Below are 9463 nucleotides of genomic sequence, written 5' to 3'. Positions count from 1 at the left end.
ACAGGTGATGAGATGGATTACTCCCTTTGTCTTGCATGAGATGATACCCCTAACAGGGATTTTTTGACATATGTGGGTGTCTGAAGAAGGATGTTTTTGTAGTGCTAACTGGATAGTCAGTGTTCTTACACCTGATTGAGCTGCGGTGTTCAGCTATGCGTGGTTTTACTTGTCTTTTCGTTTGTCCTATGTAGGCTTTCCCACATGAACAGGTGATGAGATGGATTACTCCCTTTGTCTTGCATGAGATGATACCCCTAACAGGGATTTTTTGACATATGTGGGTGTCTGAAGAAGGATGTTTTTGTAGTGCTATTGCACTGTGCGCATGAGCCACATTTGTAGTTCCCATTTGGAATGTAAGTCGCTCTGGATAAGAGCGTCTGCTAAATGACTTAAATGTAATGTAATGTAAATGTAAATGTAAATGAATGGGTGTCACTGTTTGTCTACATAACCTGGTTCAAGCATTCGTTACATTACCCTGAAGAAGGCACAGTGATGCCGCAACGTTGGTGGGTTTTTTTACCAAATAAATGACTGGGAGGTTATAGATATGGACCGTTCGACTCCATTTCCACAGCTTACAGTTTATTCTCTGTAAGTCAGCACCTCTACACTAAATCATTTTCTCTGGGTGTGCGCCAGCTCATGCTTTTTATTATGTCAATGACGTTATGTCAATGGCGTTATGTCAATGGCGTTATGTCAATGGCGTTATGTCAATGGCGTCATGTCAATTATGGCTGGAGGGGCAAGTCTAAGATTTGGGGCTAAGTCTTACCTTCCAAATCTGGTGACTAGTATGCCCACCATGAGGCTGCCCACCATGCCCCCGATGGCAAACACAGACACGGTGACAGAGTAGAACAACGTAAGCTTCTTGTCGTCCAGACCCGTCCCGTTCCTTGCTATCATCGTCTGGTTATAGAATGCCTTGATGTACTGGGAGAGGAGGAAGAGAGGGAGGAAGTGTCAAACATACCGTAGATACCATGTCAAGTCAGAAGAAATTGCTAGAAGCAGACGCCATTGTCTGGTTGCAAAGCTGCTTTATCAAATCAAATTCTATTGGTCACATACACATGGTTAGCAGATGTTAATGTGAGTGTAGCGAGATGCTTGCGCTTCTAGTTCTGACAGTGCAGTAATATCTAACAATTCTCCAACAACCTAATACACACAAATCTAAAGGGGTGAATGAGAATATGTACATATAAGTATATGGATGAGCGATGGCCGAGCGGCATAGGCAAGGTGCAATAGATGGTTATCAAATACAGTATATACATGTGATATGAGTAATGTAAGATATGTAAACATTATTAAAGTGGCATTATTTAGAGTGGCATTGTTTAAAGTGACCAGTGATCCATTTATTAAAGTGGCCAGTGATTGGGTCTCAATGTAGGCAGCAGCCTGAGTTACTGATTGCTGTTTAGCAGTCTGATGGCCTTGAGATAGACTGAAAAACAGCTTCTATGTACTGAGGGGGGCGAGGAGAAGGAGAAAGGGTAGAATGTAGATAAGGAAYTCATATCAACACAATAGAGTCTAGAAGTGATGGGATCAACAGACAATACCCAGGCTTTTATTTTCTAACTATTTACATGTGTGTCTTTTGGCATCGTCATATTTGTCTGGAGCGTTTTCGTTCCCTTTTAAGAGAGATTATGAAGGAAAATCTATTTTCACTCAATTTCAGTGCAGGTATATACAGTGCATTCGGAAAGTATTCAGACCCCTTCACTTTTTCCACATTTTGTTATGATACAGCATCCCAAAAGACTCGAGGGTGTAATCGCTGCCAAAGGTGCTTCAACAAAGTACTGAGTAAAGTGTCTGAATACTTATGTAAATAAGGTATTTCTGTTTTTTATTACATTTCTAAACATTTCTAAAAAACAGTTTTTGCTTTTTCATTATGGGGTATTGTGTGTAGATTGATGATACTTTGTATTTATTTAATCAATTTTAGAATAAGGCTGTAACGTAACAAAATGTGGAAAAAGCCAAGGGGTCTGAATACTTTCCGAATGCACTGTACGCCTGGCTATGCACTATAATACAACTATGACAATGGGGGCTTAAACGCTGTCATCTGACATCAGAACAGAGGTCAGGAAGGGCCAGAGAATAAGGTAACAACCGACCATTACAGACTCATTGAGTTGAATGGCTTAAATCACTTGGCTGTAAGTTGAAGTCAAATCCGATTAGTGAGCTCATAGCCTAATGTACAGTATACTGATAGACTTATGTTACTCCACTTCCTTATTTAAAGTAACACAATGAGGTTTGAGGTTTGCACCTAATGCTGTTCCAAAAATACATGCAGCATACTGCATAGGTGAATCTACCACACACACGTCATGTACAGTACCATGCAAGTGTTGATCACAGAACACTTGTTTTGTTGCTCTCCCTTTAAAACGGACAGGCACATATCCTTTAGCTGGCCCTTTGATAAAGCAGATGACACATTTTTTCTGATTGAGTCAAATGGAGGGTTTTTGGATCATAATGTAGGAGAAAGAATGAATCCTCTCCCTTTTGGGGAAAAATTACACATTATGAAGTCAAATAGACCACATCCTAGTCTTCCATCTGACTATACTCTTAGGGGGAAAAAAGCTATCTAGAGCCTAAAAGGGTTCTTTGACTGTCCCCATAAAATAACCCGTCGAAAAATTATGTTTGGTTGCAGGTTGAACCATTTTAGGTTCCATGTAGAACCCTTTCTACAGAGGGTTCTACATCAAACCCAAAAGGGTAGCTTCATGGAACCAAAAAGACTTCTCCTTTGGGGACAGCCAAATAACGTTTTTGGAACCCTTTTTTCTAAGAGTGTACCTCTCTCTCTCTCTCAGGTCACGGCTAAAATTCAATTCCAGGGCCTCCTTTCCTGTTCTCTCTCCTTCTCTAATGACGTCGTTGTCTCTGAATCAGCGTGGTGTTACTATTATGTAATTAATTCATCTTCTCTCTGCCTCTCCCTAGCCTTAGCTGAAACAGAGCAGCAGAATACAACTCTCTCAGTGGAAGAGACAGACCTGGGTTCAATTACTATTGGAAATAATTTGAAACATGTAAGCTGGGCTTGATTGAGCTTGCCTGGCACAATGTAACCAATAGAATAGTTGCAAAAGTGCTTAACTCACTCATCCGACAATCCGGGTAGACTAAAACAAGCGGGCAAAGTATTTGAAAGATTTCAAATCGTATTTGAACCCAGGTCTGTGAATAGACACAGCAGTCTCGTGACAACCCATTTGGCAGGAAGGAGGGTCATTGATGGCCCTGATTCCCCACGTGACTTCCACAATAGTGCCAAAAGAGTACCACCGATTTGTTGGTGAAGTGTCGGACAATTCTTCTGCTTGTTTTCCCGATGTGAAAGACTAGGTTGTYTTTTGGAGCCGTGCACATTTCTAATTATACTGTATGTCCACTGGGGAATTTGAAGCAAGGACAATAAAAGGAGGGAACCAACAATTGGAGCAAGGGATTGTGTGACAGGGATGTAAATCGATAAACATTCCTAAAATGGTTGTAAGAAGAGACAGATTTGTGGACAGATTTGACAATGGGATTGAAATGAAAAACATTGCAATATCCATCACTAAAGAAAACAACCCTGTCATCATCATCATCATCCCCATCATCAACCACAAGAACAGTAACATCAGGTATCCATGAGACAGGGAGGTGGTAGCATTTTCACTCATTTTACCGTGGTAGAATTTTCACTCATTTTACCGTGGTAGCATTTTCACTCATTTTACCATGCAACAATGCGTCATGTACGGCCTGATTTGCCTGAAGTGTCTGTGGGTTAGAGATGAGTATGATGTCTCTCTTCTTTAACGCCCAGGAAGCTCCGATTCAAACCCCCATTAGACAGCTCTGCAAGCGGCCACCGGTGGGTAGCCTAGCGGTTCGAGCGTTGGGCCAGTAACCAAAAGGTCGCTGGTTCTAATACCTGAGCCGAAAAGGTGAAAATCTACTACGGCTGACTCTGTAAAAAAAAAAKAAATTCACTGCACCTATCCGGTGTGTAACAATAAAACGTTTTTTATTTTTTATGTACAAGCAACCGAAAAAAAAAGAAGCCTATTCGGTACCTCCAATGCAAATCACTCATTAATGCGATGCAGAAGTCAGCTGAATACATTGGAGGAAAATGTTGCTTGTACCTTTTTACTTAGACATTCTCTTTTTTTTCTAACATACTGGCCGTAACGGGAGTACATTAAAATAGTTGCTCAGCGAAACACCGTATTTGGTAACAAACGTATTTTGACATCATAGCGATTGCAGAGCTGTCTAACGGGAGTTAGACAAGAGACACGGCATACTCATCATCTCTAACCCAGAGACACTGGGCTGATTCAACTTCAGATACCAATAATCGCTGTGGAAATGTGCGATTATATTGTCTATGGAAGTCTACGTCAATGGCCATTGTGTGTTATGTTTTTATGACACCATTTTGTCTCCATTAGACAAATCAATTTAGCTTATAAGATCTCTATCCAAGTCTAAGATGGAAATGCTCTGCAGTAGCAGGCCTTACAACGTCAACCGTTCCCATTGTGGAAATAACACGGTCTAATGTGAGGCTGACTGAATTGACACAGTTCACACTGAACCGGTTCAACCATCCAGGTCAAAACAAATCTACCACAACCAGGAAATCAGGSYACAAGACTCATGGCTCGGCTCACGTGTGAAGTTTCCCCTGGGTACAGACGTAGGATCAGCTTCCCCTCTCKTAATGTAAACGTTAACCAATAGTGGGGAAAATGCAAAAATGACCCCAGATCAGCAATTTCACACTACTCGAGGAGAGTAGTAACACGGCYTYAACAGAATACTCATGGTGGTAAACCTATACAATACATATYGTGTCTTAGTTTGTGTAGCTCCTATGTTATAGTCCACTAACTSCAGTACATATGTACTTATAAAAAGGATAGGTTCGGTCATGGAGTCTGTATATTCACAATAGGCCTATTCCTATTGACTGTATGTATCTCACTGAAATTGTATATTTCCCTGTTCACAACCATTTCAATGCATGTAGGCCTGCAGTGTCTTACTGCATAGAGATGTTARTGTGGTGCCTCCTACCTCTGCAGGAGWGTTGACCACGGCCAGGTTGTAGCCATAGAGCATGGAGCTACCYAACGAGGACAGGAAAGCCACGGCCAGCAGCGACTTGGTGAGAGACTAGAGAAAGGAAAACATTAGGAGATGCTGTACAGGTGTAGGGTCTTCATTTGATCATCCTGTTGCTCCAGGATTATTTTCCTGCTGTGAGAAACTGGTCAAATTAAGATCCTACACCTGTAGGAAGTAGGAACACTGCAAAACCTGATGAGAAACATTCAAGACATCTGATAACATTTGGATAATTTTATCATACAATATGACCAGGGCCCAGGGTTTTTTCTGAGCACATATACTGACCAGGTAAAACTCAGGGTCCTAGTTACCGGGTAAAACTCAGGGTCCTATTTACCGGGTAAAACTCAGGGTCCTAGTTACCGGGTAAAACTCAGGGTCCTAGTTACAGGTTATCAGGTAAAACTCAGGGTCCTAGTTACAGGTTATCAGGTAAAACACAGGGTCCTAATTACAGGTTATCAGGTAAAACTCAGGGTCCTAGTTACAGGTAAAACTCAGGGTCCTAAATATACTTAGAAAAAAGGGATCCAAAAGGATTATTTGGCTGTCCCAATAGGAMAACCCTTTTTGGTTCCAGGTAGAACRSTTTTGGGTTCCATGTAGAKCCCTCTGTTCTACCTGGAACCAAAAGGGGTTCTTCAAAGTGTTCTCCAATGGGGACAGCAGAATAAGCATTTTAGGTTCTAGATAGCACAATTCCTGACCCATATATCTATGATCGTTTCATTAATGGAGTCATGTGGTGTAGGTGTAAGTGTTGGAGAGAACAGTACAAACTGTGACTGTAAATACTACTAAAACAGGTCATTGGGCATTTCAATAGAAAACATACATAACCATAGTTCATTATGCTTAATGATGATTTAAAATCAACCTGTCAACATAACAGCTTTCTGTGATGTACTGTACAGAACCAGTTTTCATAGGGAAGCTGACCTGAATGTAGCTACATTACAATGGTTACAGTATAGTATTATTGATATTATAAGCATTAAACTGTAGGTTACATGTCATAGATCAGTTCTGGATAAACATATCTGCAATTATTAAGTGAATTATACAACTTTTACTGTTACTAGGCTACTTTGACAACAACCGCTGCCACAAAATGTGTTGCTATAGCCTTGTGACAGACTTGTGACAAATCGAGTAGCTGGCTGGCATGCAAGACTTGGGTGCCGAGATTAGTGCCACTATACAATGACAGCATAGTGTATAAGGGTGTCAGAGTCCGAAATGGTTCATTTTAATTCTTCTGTGGCCGGATTAGTATGGAATTATGAGATTAGTAAATTATGAGATTAGTACATGATTTTGCATGTACAAGCGTTTAATACATCATAAATAGGGTATGGGTTGMATACTGTCTGGGACAAGGAGAGCTGTACTGTACTGGACCTTGGCCGGACCTGGGTCATGTTCATTGGGCACGAAACAGAAGATAATGGATTGAAAAAGGGAGGGACAACCTGGACTTGTCCAATAAGAATACTTGTTTTCTTTTTCGGTTGAAAAACGTTATTCTTATTAATCTGTTGCGTGCCTGAATGAATACAGCCCTGGTTAGTCAGCCTGCTGGAATCCACCTGCCAAACACAGAATTACTGTACACGTTTTCATGTGTTTGTTTTTTCCCCAACCTCAAGAAAAGGCTTGAGGAAAAGTTTCTTTTAAATCACACTACAGATAGTTGTAAAAACTATAAAAACTTGTAGAATTAGTTATGGACAAACTTGACAGTACAATTTAAAAAATGTCATCTAAATGTAAAGTTGACAGAAAATCCCTTTACAAGGCCKAACTCTATTCTATTATTCAGAGTGGGACAGAATCAGAGTAGGCTACTACGACCAATAACTACCAGAATCTTTGTGTCAGCATACAAGATAACTACACTAACTTAATTGATGGCCTGCAATGGCTTCTTGATAGCTAGCTATAAGGTTGGGAGACTGGGAACCTACTGTAGTTGGGCTAGCTAAAGCCAACTTCATAACATATCTAAGTGGCTCGTAGTATTACAGGAAAACACAAAATTAAAACAAAAAATACAAAAAATATTCTGAGTGCCCCTGTGCCCCTATGGGCATGATGGCTCTGCATAAACATACTAGGCTAAGTAGAAGTACTGTGTTATTGTATTCCTAYGGGTGGTGTAGTAGTCAGGAGTCCTGCCTGAACTTAGCCCCCTGTCCAGATTCTGAATTCCAGCACAGCCAGCTTAACTGACACCCCCAGTGCACAGGATCAGTTGCTGAGAGAGGACTTAACTACACCCTACTAACCAAACTTAACCAAACCTCACCAGGAGTACAGCAGAAAGCAACAGAAGCTGCCATATTGCTTTTGTGAAAGTCAGCTGTGGACTGTAGGTATGGGGGTGAATGGTTGAGGCATAGTACAACAAGAACACATAAGAAGGACAAGAGCTAAAATAATGATCTGGATATCTGATAGGCTACAACTCCACAGCAGGTGTACAGTAGTAGCCTATAGCATGATTACAAGTGCTCAAGATATACTYATATTTATATTGYSTGAKTGAATAGACGAGTGTAAACAAAGTACCCAGGGCCATTTTATAGTTCCGTATAGAGTTCATAGACTCAAACCATCCTGATGTAAATGTTTTAACATAGATCAGATATGGAGCTCAATCCAGAACAAAAGCTGTCCTTGTCTAAACTGCCTATYAAGATTASTCAAACACTTTGGGGCCTACCACTCACGTAGTTGAGGCTTCCTCCATCTTGCGATCATCGTAAAACAAACAGGCAGACAAGGCCCTGATTTCAGAGAAGTTAGGGTGAACAATAAAAAGCATAGCGGAGCATGGCTAGCCTAGGAACCTAATTCAATCTTCTTAAAAAGGGCCAGCGGGAGAGACTAACAGACAACCACACATGAAAATGGCCGAAAAGAGACAATGCAGCATTGTAACATCCAATAGGTCGCTCCAGTCTTCTGACAAGCCTGGATTCAGTGGCTGGTATTGAAGTTCATAATAGGCTTTAACTATCTTAAAAACACATATTTGTTTCCATTAAAAGTCCCAGTGACATGGTATCCACTTATAAGCTCAAGTTGCAGAAGCAGTTTAGATGTTCTGATGCTTTAGCTGGRCTAGATGAGCTGCATTCCTTAGTGAATTGAAAGCACTGGCTGAGGGATGAATGCAGAGAGGTTTAAACCACGCAGCAGAACGCACTGTAGGCCACAACACATGCACAGTAATGTGTATTGGGCTCGGGTTTGAAGTCCACTACAATAGGCCAACACCTTTGCCATGCCATCATATACATTAAAGAAAAATCTGAAAGTAAGCCATACTATATATAAGCCATATTTGTAGCCTACCATATAAAGCCATCAAAGGGAAATGGCAAGCATGCTTTTAAGGATCAAAAATATATTGAAAGCCAGTTAGATCTCCAACGTGTAGTGTATCTCATATTCCCTATAAAAATGGAAAAAGTGATATACTTGTAGAGAAGGCACAACTATGTTAGAAAAGCGTTGAAAGAAAATCTAGTCAGTCTTTGTATGAAATAGACAAAAATCMAGAGGAATCATCAATAAGCCAATTKTCAAAYCAGAATCAACACTTACCCCCACACATTTCCCATCTTCTGCTAATAACARTTCCTCTGCCATCTATGAACTCATCAATAAATGCTCCCCCGGGTTTGCGGTGCGGTTTTAAGAGAAATGAATGTTTATCCTACAATACTTTTTATACCACAGGCATCTCCATCCATGTTATTTTGGGTGGAAAGAGGCAGGTTTTGATGACTGACATAATTGAGAAGTTGTGAAAGCTTCTGCCCACCAATCRGRGGAGCACAAAGCCTASAGGTCCCTCCCAGTAGCAAACCAACCTCCTRGGTTCTGCTTGACGGACTGCAGGCCATCACATGATGGTTGTCAGCGTGACTCTCCAAGGCAAGGGCGACTACCATAGTGAATTTAATCAGCTTTCCCTCCGTTAAAGTGTTGTTAAGAGCCTTCTGAGCAAAACCGACTGGAGGTAAGACTCATAAGTGCATTGAAAAATGACCTAAAATGACAACAATGCTTCTTGCTAGTCTAAGTGTATTATTGTAAAAAAAAATCACCAACAATTAAAGGCCTACACTCTACAATGTCCTTCATACATTTAGGCTATACGTCATTCTCAAATTGTCATTCAGTAGACACTGTAACAAGTGCGCTTGGGAAGCAAGTTCAGGGAGTGAGTGTTTTAATAAACGAAACAATGAACACAAACAACACA

The 9463-nt window shown here is 40.8% G+C and overlaps 1 pseudogene; it reads right to left on the bottom strand.

Annotated features, from left to right (window-relative positions):
• LOC112072247 (solute carrier family 2, facilitated glucose transporter member 9-like) overlaps positions 1–9003 on the bottom strand; it is a 21888-nt pseudogene extending 12885 nt beyond the window's left edge.
• Positions 9004–9463: the final 460 nt, after the last annotated feature.

Source organism: Salvelinus sp. IW2-2015, unplaced genomic scaffold (genome assembly GCF_002910315.2).
Source record: "Salvelinus sp. IW2-2015 unplaced genomic scaffold, ASM291031v2 Un_scaffold1864, whole genome shotgun sequence".
Classification (NCBI taxonomy): Eukaryota; Metazoa; Chordata; class Actinopteri; order Salmoniformes; family Salmonidae; genus Salvelinus; species Salvelinus sp. IW2-2015.
The sequence above is the reverse complement of the archived record's forward strand: the minus strand, read 5'-3'. Positions and strand labels throughout refer to the sequence as shown.